General features: G+C 38.4%; 1 long non-coding RNA gene across 1 annotated transcript; it reads right to left on the reverse strand.

The window, feature by feature from the left end:
• Positions 1 to 858: 858 nt before the first annotated feature.
• On the reverse strand, positions 859 to 9,590 carry LOC106148424. The gene is made up of 3 exons (XR_001233845.1): positions 9,535 to 9,590; positions 8,105 to 8,153; positions 859 to 902 (listed from the first exon to the last, which is right to left on the reverse strand). It is a non-coding gene; the product is annotated as an uncharacterized LOC106148424 (long non-coding RNA).
• Between the last annotated feature and the right edge of the window lie 1,517 nt (positions 9,591 to 11,107).

Genomic DNA, 11,107 nt, shown 5'->3' on the forward strand with positions numbered 1-11,107 from the left:
CCATCCACTCAGCTGCCCTTCTTACATCATTCACTGGAATAATGCTTTGCAATAGTTATATTACTGGATGAAATAAAAAATACAGACCAAGATATAATGTCCTTTAAAAGGAAATAAAAGAAAACATGTTTAAGATAACCACAGCAAGAACCAAAAAAAGACCTACTGAAATGATCCTTCAATTTTACATTATCCACTGTACTTTGCAAACAAAAACTCACCTGATTAAACTTTGTCTAAGATATTGTACATTCACATCTCACCAGGAAACAGAAAAGGAATACCATTTCACTTAGGTAAATGATCCCTTCAGTAACTTGCAGAAACATAGTATTGTATTACTAATACACACATTCCACTTTTGTGAATACATTTGTCTCTACCACTTTTTCCAAGTACATAAGATATTGGTTTTATATGCATCTTCCTCATAGACATAGAAATTTTTGCTTTTCAAGCCATAATATTACCAGTAAAACTTCTTGGGAAACTAAAATAATATCCAGAAAAGTCATCATTTTAATAAACTATCATGATGAAAATACCCTTAAAAATACATATCTGACAAGAGTTTGAACTTGACCAGTATCCTCTATTTCCTAGAAGAAATAAAATAGTATTCTTCAGTTCATCTGAGATATGAGGAGAGAAGTAGAGTGAGGGCAAAATGCACATTATTTTGTAAACAGTGAATTAGCTTTGGCTTACTATAAAAATATTAATTAGAGTTTTCTCTGCCAAGTAACATACTCACTTAGGTAACTAAGGAATAATAAACCTTCATACTAACATTCTTGTTTAGAAATGGGCCAGTAAAACTCATAATTGATACAAAGCTGGAATGAGTTCCAAAAGGGTCCAAGGGCCAAGTCTTCAAAGGTTCTTCCAGAGCTTCTTGCCATCTGGAAAGAAATACAAACAGACAGTCTTGGTCTCCAAGAAAGTTTCACAAGTGTATTTCAGGGTCTACCTCCTCTCCTCCTTTCATTCCAGCTGCCTCACACTGACCCCACCACACACACACACACACACACACGTATGGTTAGTGTAGTCTCTGCATTTGTGTACATGTTGCTTCTTTTTCAAAGACGTGATCACTTCCTTATTCCTAGTATTGATCTCTAAACAGGTGGCCTTCACCAGACAGCATTTCTCAACCAGCCTACACCAGTGCATCTCAATCTCTCTGTGAGAATTAACAAGATTTTTTGTTTCTTTATGATTTTAATCTCTAATGTATCACAGATCAGCAATTTTATAAAATTCAATTAAAATTAACTATTTTGAAAGTGTGTAAAATAGCATGCAAAATATATTTGAATTTTTAAAATTATCTGCAGACATGAGCTACACACTTTTAATGCTACAACATTTTTAACAAGGTCTAATCTAGATAATGCTGATCTATTTCTATTGCTTACAAACATTTTTGCAACTTTCTACATGTAGAATGTGAATATATAAAGATAAATTTATTATAATAAATTGAATCTACTGTCATACCATCCTGAATTTGGCCTGATCTTGTCTGATCTTAGGAGAAGTGATTAACAAAATTATGGAGGCTGCACGTTCAACATCTTCAGGGTAAAGATTGAGGAAAGAGCTGATGTTACGTGTCAAGTTTGAAGGCTGTATGCTACAAAACTTCTTTCCTAGGTGTTATTGTTTGTTTCTAGACGCCCACAAAACCTCATGTGGTCACAGGCAGGGTGTTTTCAGAGGTGGTTGAATCTAGAGTGCATGACATGGGGATTAAGGGTGTGTAATTACTACTATATCAGTCCACTGACTGGTTTGGCACCACCCCAAACCCAATATCCTAAACTATAAAAGGGGCATAAAGAAGCTGCTGAGATCTCGTTCTTGCTTTGCTACCTTCTGCCTGCCATGAACTGTTTCTCCTCTGGGATGCCCATCTGCCATGCCACCCTGCCCTGGAGCCAGGCAATTATAGATTGAAACATCTACAAACTGTGAGAAAAATAAATCTTTCCTTCTTGGACTTTGGGTGTTGGGTATTTTGTTTCAGCAACAAGAAAAGTAACTAATAGAGAATCTGGTATCAGAGAAATGGAGTTGTTGTTCTTACTATACCTGTGCCTGTGACTCAGGAGCCTTTGACACTGGTTTATGGAAAGAGCTTGGAAAGATTTGGAGATACGAAAAAGACAGCCCTGGAATGCCCGAGGCTATACTTGATGGGAGATTATGGTCAGAGATCAGAAGGCCAGAATGCTGAAAGAAATGATCCCTGTAAAGACCAGGCTGAGGAATTTTCTCTGGGAAGAAGGAGTGCACTGGCTGTTCAGCTCCAGACAATGTGTGATATACCTTATTAGAAAGTTTGTCTGCCTTTTGTAACGTACAAAGACTGACATTAAGACTGACATTTTGTAACACCTGAGACTGACATTAAGAGCAGTGGACTAATTAATCTTGCAGATGAAATTTCAAAGCAGTCTAATGTTGAGATTGTGGCATGGGTAATGTTTGGGGCTTTTAGTCAGATTTATGTTGAGAATCAAGAGCAAAGAGCCTAGCAGAATAACTCAAAACATTGTGAGTTTGACTGAAAAGGAAGCTCCAGTAAAGTTGCAGCTGGTAAAGATGAAATAGAGGAGAAACTGGTAGCTGAAAAGACTAGCAAGGAAAAGCCACATGTTTCAGGAGAAGACAACAAAAAGATACCTGAGGAAATCAAAGAACCAGCAGGATCCCAGCCTATGCACCTTCAGAGTTACAAAATGAAAGAATTTTGTTTGAGAAGAGAGCCCCAAAACACCACGTTCCAGAATGGTGGTGGTCTAGAGAATTTGTTCCTTCAGACTGTATTCAGTGTGGTCAGAGATCCAGACACTTGACATCTACAGTCAAACAAAAAGGAGCCTGGCTACTGCTCCAGCTGGCAGCACACCTCGGCAGCAACCAAGTGATACCAGTTTTAGGTGCATGCAGAACGCAAAAATTGTGGTGTCAGGAAGGCTTCCACCCAGATTTCAGAAGAAAGGCTGGGAACCCAGGTGCTGTGCCCCTGAAATGGCAGTGTGTGAAGCTGTGAGTGTGAAGCCAAAGGTGCATTAGAGGCCTCAGAAAGTTGGAGAACCCAGGAATGTGGATTGTCTGAGAAAACTGTAAGGAAGGAGCAGAGGCGGGCCAAAAGAGAAGCCATGGGAGCTACCAGCACCAGGAGTGTCATAGGAGTGAAGCCACCCCAAGCCCTTTGGAGTTCGTAACTTTCCACAGGTTGTAAACAATGCTGCACATGGAACTACAGTACTTAATGTTTGCCCTGATGGTTGTTAGACTTGCTTTGGTTCCATTCCTTTGTTTCCCCTTATTTGCATCTTTTGGAATGACAATGTCTACCTTGTGCTACTGAATGTTGGAAGTGTTTAACTTTCTTTTCCTATGTGTGGGGACTCACAGAAGATTTTCAACTTGAACTTTTGAACGAGGCTGAAACTGTTAGGACTTTGGCAACTCTTAGAGATAGAATAAATGCCTTTTGCGTAAAGGGATGAGCATGAGTCCTTGCGGAGCAGAGACAGAATGTTATGTCTTATGTCTAGATGTGCCCTGAAAGCCTCATGTAGTCATAGGTGGGGGCTTTTTCAGAGGTGGCTGAATCTAGAGTGTGTGATGCTTGATCTAAATGTGTGTAATTATCAAATCAGTTCACTTATTGGTTTGGTACTGCCCTAATCCCAGTAGGTTAGAGAGATTATGGACTATAACCACCACAAACTGTGAGCCAAATAAACCTTTCTTCTCTTTTTTTTTTTTTTTTTGTCTTTTCTTCCGGTACCAGGAATCAAACTCACGACCTTGCATTTGCCAGGCAAGCGCTTTGCCGCTGAGCTAAATCCCCAGCCCCTAAACCTTTCTTCTCTTGACTTTGGGCATCAAATACTTTGTCTTAGCAATGAGAAAAGTAACTAACACACCCGAGAAACTTAATCTTTTATTTTATTAAAACCTTCAACTGGTTGGATGAAGCCCATCCACTTTATGGTCACTGGGATGCAATACTTAACACTAACAAATTAAAAGAAGACAGGTTTGTTTGGTTCATGCTTTCAGCCCATGGTAGGCTAGTTCCACAGCCAACAGGCATAACAGAAGAGCCAGCAGAGGAAAACTGCCTGGGTCAGCGTGCAAAGACAGCAGGGAGGAGCTAGGGAGCAAGACATAAACTTCCAGGTCATATCCCCAGGGATCTGTCTCTTTCAAACAGGCCCCACCTCCTAACTGCAAGCCAGCTGTAGCATCCCTATAGTCTAATTATCCCCCACCAGCTCCCACCTTTGAACATATAAGGCTATAGAGGGACATCTAGACATAAACCATAGCATAGGGCAATGTACTTTAAAGTCTATCAATTTAAATGTTAGCCTCATCTAAAAACACACTTTAGAAACAGGCAGAAAAATGTTTGAGCAAATACGTATTTACACTGTGGCCTAGCTCAGCTGACACATAAACCACCACAAAATCCTAATTAGAGCCATGAATTAAACATACAAAATACAATAAGCAAAGCAGAATGGAATAAGGATCAAAGAATGGAATCAAGCTCTTTGTGGCATCCTTTCACTGTTTTTATGGTATAGATTAGTCCACCAGCACTGAGGGTCTAAACCAGGACTTCACATATATTATACAAGCACTACAACAATGGGCCACACTCTTAGCCCTGAATATGATTTTCCTGGTTTTACATAGTATGACGTCCAATTTTATGTCAAGCCATATGTACCAATTACTTCTTTCCCCATTTTCTGAATTTTAGTCACACATTTTTATTCCAGTGGCTAAATCTTCCATGTTCTCTACAGATGTGAGACTTAAATTTATTTGCCACTGCCATTCCTCTACTTTGACACATCTTTTCACCTTCTATTCATCCTAAATTCTCAACATAACCTTTATTTCCCCACAGAATTTCTTTAACCTTAACCCAAAGTCACCAATCTAGTTCAGGATCATTTGTTTACTTTCTCAGTAAACTGTGATCTTCTTCTTAGATGCACTAGCACTAATTTGCAATTATAGACTTAGGCTTTGTCCACTATTGCAACTCCAGTACCTGGTTGACTTTCTGTTCCCAGAAAAGTAGGTACTTTATAAATATGCTGGTGCAATCAGTCAATCAATTAATTAAAGAAATAAAACACAAAATATTTCATAGACTTGTACAAATTTTCAGGATGAAAAGGGAATAAGGAAAACAGAAAGAATGCAACTTCATTCTAATCCCTTTCCTCTTTGCCAAACTAGCATTGGGTCATAAATTTCTTCAAAATCCCTTGACTCTGGTTTATTTATATTTTTAATTACCTTGTTAGCATTCTGTTATTATTTTAAAAATATGTATGCTGGTTAATATTTGAGATTAAATACATAAATTGAAAGGAATCTATAATAACATATCAACCAAGTAAAACACATAGTACAATTTAATAATATAAAGAGCATGCTAAAAATATCAGCTATTGTGCATATATGTCAAAAGATGACAAGGATAATAAAGCTGAAATGTAATGTACAGTAATAACACACCCAGGAGAACAGTAAATGAGGCATCTTTAAATTGCCTTTAGAATAAGGACCTGTTGTTGCAAATTATAATATCAAGAAAGCAGTAAACAGAACTAAATGCTCTAAAGGTTTGTAAATTAAAACAAAAATGACAACTTTAAGTATTGTTCATTATCCTGGTTTAACAGAGAAAATTTGGAAAATCAGTCACAATTACCAAGCTAAGTCTGCAGAGAAACATCAGCAGAGTGAAGCTCTAGAAGGAAGATACTACTGATGGGAAAAATATCCAGCAAAGCTACCAAGAACTTTTTTTTAAATTGAGATGGCAGGATTACAGATCATTTCCTCAGGTCTTTATTCACATTTTTCTAAATTTGAAAAAGCAATTTAAGGACAAAAGGTACAAAATGTCTACAAAGTTGTGAAAAGTTTCTCAGTCAATACTATCCCATGTAGACAGAAAACACTTCCTATTCACTTTAATTTCTTGATTTATTTATATAAAAGTTTCTGAGAGTCTGCCACTCCTAAACATTATCCTAGATCTTATAATGACAAAAATGTCAGCAGAACCTTCCTGTGATCTTCCCTCCACGGCAGTACATCATGGCCACCAACAATTATGGGAATTAACCTGCGATATTGCTCCCATGTCACAGGAATAAATATAATCAATCACAATCTCTACTAAATATGCACCCACCATGCATATTTAGTAATTCAGTGTTTATTTACTGAGCATCAAGTCTGCTCTGAGCATTATGAATATCTTGGATACAGAAATGAACAGTATCAAAAGTCTTTGTTTATGAAATTCCTCACCATGACTTTTATGACTTAGATAAGTGTCCCCAGAGGACCTTGTATTCCACATGTGGTTCCCACTCTGTGGCACTATTGAGAAGTAGTGGAACCTTGAAGAAGTGGAGTCTAGTGTAAAGAAGTTAGGTCATTTGGCCATGCCCTTGAAGTGGATATTGGGAAAACGGCCTCTTTTTGTCTCCCTCTTTGCTTCCCAGTCTCCATGAGGTGAGCAATTTCCTCTGCCGCAAGTTTGCATCATAATGTGCTAACTTGCCGCATGTTTCCATCATAATGTGCTTTATGTTTCATTTGCACTAAAGTAATGGAGCCAACTGACCATGGTTCTAGGGCTCTGACAACATGAGCCAAAATCAACCATTCTTTCTTTTCTTCTCAGTCTTTTCTTTGAGACAGAGTCTCACTTTGTAATTTAGGCTCATCTGAAACTCACTATGTACTCAGGCTCACCTTCAACTCAAACTGATGCTGCTGCCTCAGCCTCTCTACTGCAAAATAAACCTTACTGCCTGATAAATTGCTTCAGTCTCAGTTTGGTTCACTGATAGAAAGCTGACTAACCCATAATGGAATACAAATGAAACAGAAACATTTTTAAAGCTGCATCTGTTTGTCAAAGCAATATCTTTGTAACTCTTTAGACTGTTTCCTGGTGATGCTAACTAAATTTACTTCAATCCTTACATGAAGACAACATCAAGATTCTATTTGCTGGCAGGAAACAAAAATCCCACTGGCTGGGGCTTTCCAACTTGGAGTTTATTTTTCTTTTATAGGCAGAAATTAAGAGACAGTTATACATTTCTCAAGCTAATCCTTCTTTATGGCAGAGTAGTAATTCACTGAATTAAAAAAACGCACACATCTTCTTTATCCATTCATTGATTGATGGGCATTTGGTCTGTTTCTAAGATTTAGCTATTACAGACTGTGCCACTAAAAAAAATGGTTGTGCGTATATTGCTATTTTAGGATGCTTTTATTTATTTCAGGAAGGTACCCTAAGTGGATGTACCTTGAGATGATATGCTAAGGGAAATAAATCAGACACACACATTTAAATGCTACATTGTTTCTCTGGTGTGAGAAGATGAAAGGGTAAAAAAACAGAGGTGATGAAATGAGAACTAATTCAATAGCTCCTTGATATCAAAGGGCATCTTTTCTGTTTTGTAGATTCCCTTCTCCTTTCCAATTTGTTCTGCACTTGCTACCTATAGTAATGCAAGAGGGAATAACAGCTAATAATACTTTTGATCAACAAGGGTAGAAATAAGATCTTGAGCTAGTGAACATCAATCTATAAGAAACAGAAATGTATGAAAGTCAAACATTGACAGTATAGATTTGCTCTGTATTCAATGTCTTAGCAAAATATGTTGAAATTTTAATCCCACGGTGAAACACTAAAAAGAGGGGACAAGTAGGACTTTTTTAAAAAGTGATTAGGTCGTGATTTAATGGGATAAGGATATTTTGATAGTGTCAATTTTAAAAGGATTTTGACTCTCTTTTCTATGTAATTTTCCTGTGATGTGATGCTCTACACCACCTCAGAATTCTGCAGAGTCCCCATGACCAAGAAGATCCTCATCAGATGCACCCTCTCATCCTTGAACTATATGGCCTCTAGAACTGTATGATAAAAATGTTTCATGTATAATACTTGGTCTCAAATATGTAGTTATATAAATAGAAAATGTACTAAAACAGCTAAGAAATGGAAAAGTAAATGTACCTAGGATTGAGGAAAATGAAGATAAGCATCCAGGTGATTTGAATTGTACCTGAAGAACAAAAAGATCAATAATGAGTTGTTCATGTATGGATTGGTACCACAGGTACAGACAATCTGTCCAGGAGTGGGAACATAAATGGGCTGAAGATTTGGTTCAGTGGTAGAGCAGTTGCTTGCACCACAAACAACAATAAACATTAGCAACAACCTGACAACCAGTGAGGAGAATTCATGCCAAATATTATAAAACAGCAGTTATAAAATTAGTAGGCACTCACTAGATGATAGCAGAGACTAAGTGTGTTGTCTACATCCGTGTCATTTTTTCAGATAAATATTTTGTTTTATTAGTACATGTGTCTGCAATTCATGCAGTTTACAGTCATCTTGGGGAGTAGTTACACGTACATATTAGAGCTTTTCTTCTTTTTTAAAAACCCTTTCCTTTCTTTCCTTTTTCCCCCTCTTCCTCCGGTTCCCTGTCCCTTTTTCATATTTGTTGATATGATTTGTCTTAGCTCATATTATGGCATGTAGTGTTTACATTAATTGGGATTGCTAGACAAGAGTCTAGGTGATTTAAATTGTATTGTACATGGCACATCATAGTTCTTCTCATTTCCCCTTCCCTTGCTATCCAATCCTCACTCTTGTTCACTTGGACCACTTCCCTATTACAAGAGATCCAACCCCTTGTCCCTTTTTATTCATCCCTTCTCATTTTATTTGTTTGTACTTTGCCTCACTCAAGTGATTTCCTAATGATTGCCATTCTTTCTGGAGTAAAATGGAATCAGTGTTATTTTACTTTGCATTTACTAACGGTCAGAAATGTTGAACATTTTTTCATATACTTAACTCAGACTTAGAACCTCTTTCTCCCAGTTTGCAGGCATTCTTGTAGAGTTTGACCCAGTCTGAGTTTTGTGTTAAGAACTTTTGCTGTCCCTCTCCTTGAGCATAATTATGGATTCAGTGGACAAGTTCACTGGCACTAAATTGTCCACTAAGTTAAGATTATTCCTCTACAATCAATTCAATTACAGCAGTGCCAGGTTATACCATTACAGTGGTATCTGTCAGGGCTGGTTGAGAAATAACATACCAAATGACCCTGTTTGGGGTTTCCCTTTAGCAGTGGTGCCAATGTAAGCTTCCCATCCTGTGTAACTAAGGCTGAAACTGACCTCTGAAGGAAGGAAATGAGTCTGTGATCAGCAGTCCCTGCCTCTCAGTAACACTCCCTCGAGTCTTCTTTCCAACTGCAGCAGTCTCCTGTGACTGTCCTTCCATCATATCCACTGGGAACTTAGCCATGTGAAGCCGCCAACAGGCTGTTCCAGGACCCAGGTTCAAACACCCTACAGTGGTGTCCCTATCAGCTCCTACTCACATGTCTGTCTTCAGACATTTGTGCCACAGTCACTCACCAACTGTTGACTCTGGAGAGCCTCTCAGGAAGCAGTGCCATGCATTCTTCCTGTCGTCCTCAACAGCATAAGATCCTCCTTGTCCGGGTATTCCTCGCTGGTTCTTTTTGAGCAGAAAAGTTGTTAGTTTCACTTTGCCTCAAAGCTGGCAGCTAGCCAGCCACTTCTGATAGTGCCACAGTCTCTCTCTCCTGCTGCATAGTCCACCGCTTCTGTGTCCCTTAACCTGATATTTCCCCCTCTGTCAGTTCCCTCGTGGTTTTCATGTGCTCTCCTCTCACTTTGGTTCCTTTCCAAGCTGTTGTTTTCCAGAGTCTGGACCCTTCTGTCCTGGAGAAGCTGAGTTGCTATAACTTATTGATCTGCTTTTTTTTCCCTTTCTACCTCTTACATTACTGCCATTTATCCTCTCACTACAATCACTGCAATCTTGTCAGTCATAACAGAAAATCAGAGGTACGGGTAATAGGTTCTCACATAGTGTATACAAAAACAGCAGCTGGGTTAAAGGAACTGAACAAAAAATAGTGCATTAAATTAATGATAGCAAATTTCCCTGAACTCTAGAGGGAAGGAATCATGGGTTCAGTGGTATTCCAAGAACCCAGAGAGAGGATATATGGCTGTGAGAAAGCACTAAGCACCAACACATGATCTTTCTGAGAGGGACACAGCCAAGTGTAAGGCCGGACAGAAGTGAGCATGGCAACAGGGCCTTATTTCACTCTCCTTGAGCATTTTGATAACCTACTGGTACCACACGTGGGCATAAGCCAGTTGAAAAGCAAACTATAAGAAGATAATCCAGCTTCATGGGCCACAAAATGTACCTGGGGAAACAAACAGATCTCTAGCACAAGTTCTACTAGCTAGGCAATTTTTTTGTTTGTTTCTCCTGTTTTATAAGTGTAGAAACTCAAAGAGGTTCCAAGGCATGAAAAGTTCATCTGAAGCAATTTCTCCCTCTAGAACCATTCCACTCAGCTACCAAACTATCTCATTCCTTCACACAAACTTTAGTGGGCAAAATAGTAACATGGCACAATTCTTGACTCTGTTCAATAATGTATTAGACAGAATAGATGAATGTCCTAGTTTTGCATTCTTTGCATTCAACTCTGCATTGTGAAATTGCCCCCAAATCATCCTTTCACTTAAACTCTAGACAAGTGATTCTCAGAGTCATGTATCCAGACCAGCAGCATCGTAATCTCATGTAGACAACTGGTTAGATATGCACGTAATGAATCCTCACTTCTAAACATACTTTACCAGAAATTCTGGGACAGAATCTCAGTGTTTTTAACTTACCATACCTTCGGATGCATACTGAATTTCATGAAGCACAATAGATATATCTGTCACGTAGAAGAAAATATCTAAATGTTTGAGAAGCACTTTACCCAACCTTTTTGGTGTTAGCAGCTGTATCCAGTTACTCTCTACACATTACAATTGTGGTGCATCCTTTTAGACCTAAAGAAGACCACCATAGGAATCCAAGCAAGCAAGTGAAACCATCAATGTCTTTGCTGCTACCTTCTTTCTCAGTTCTCTGAAACAGTCTAATTCA

Source organism: Chinchilla lanigera, unplaced genomic scaffold, assembly GCF_000276665.1.
Source record: "Chinchilla lanigera isolate Chin_1 unplaced genomic scaffold, ChiLan1.0 scaffold00020, whole genome shotgun sequence".
NCBI lineage: Eukaryota > Metazoa > Chordata > Mammalia > Rodentia > Chinchillidae > Chinchilla > Chinchilla lanigera.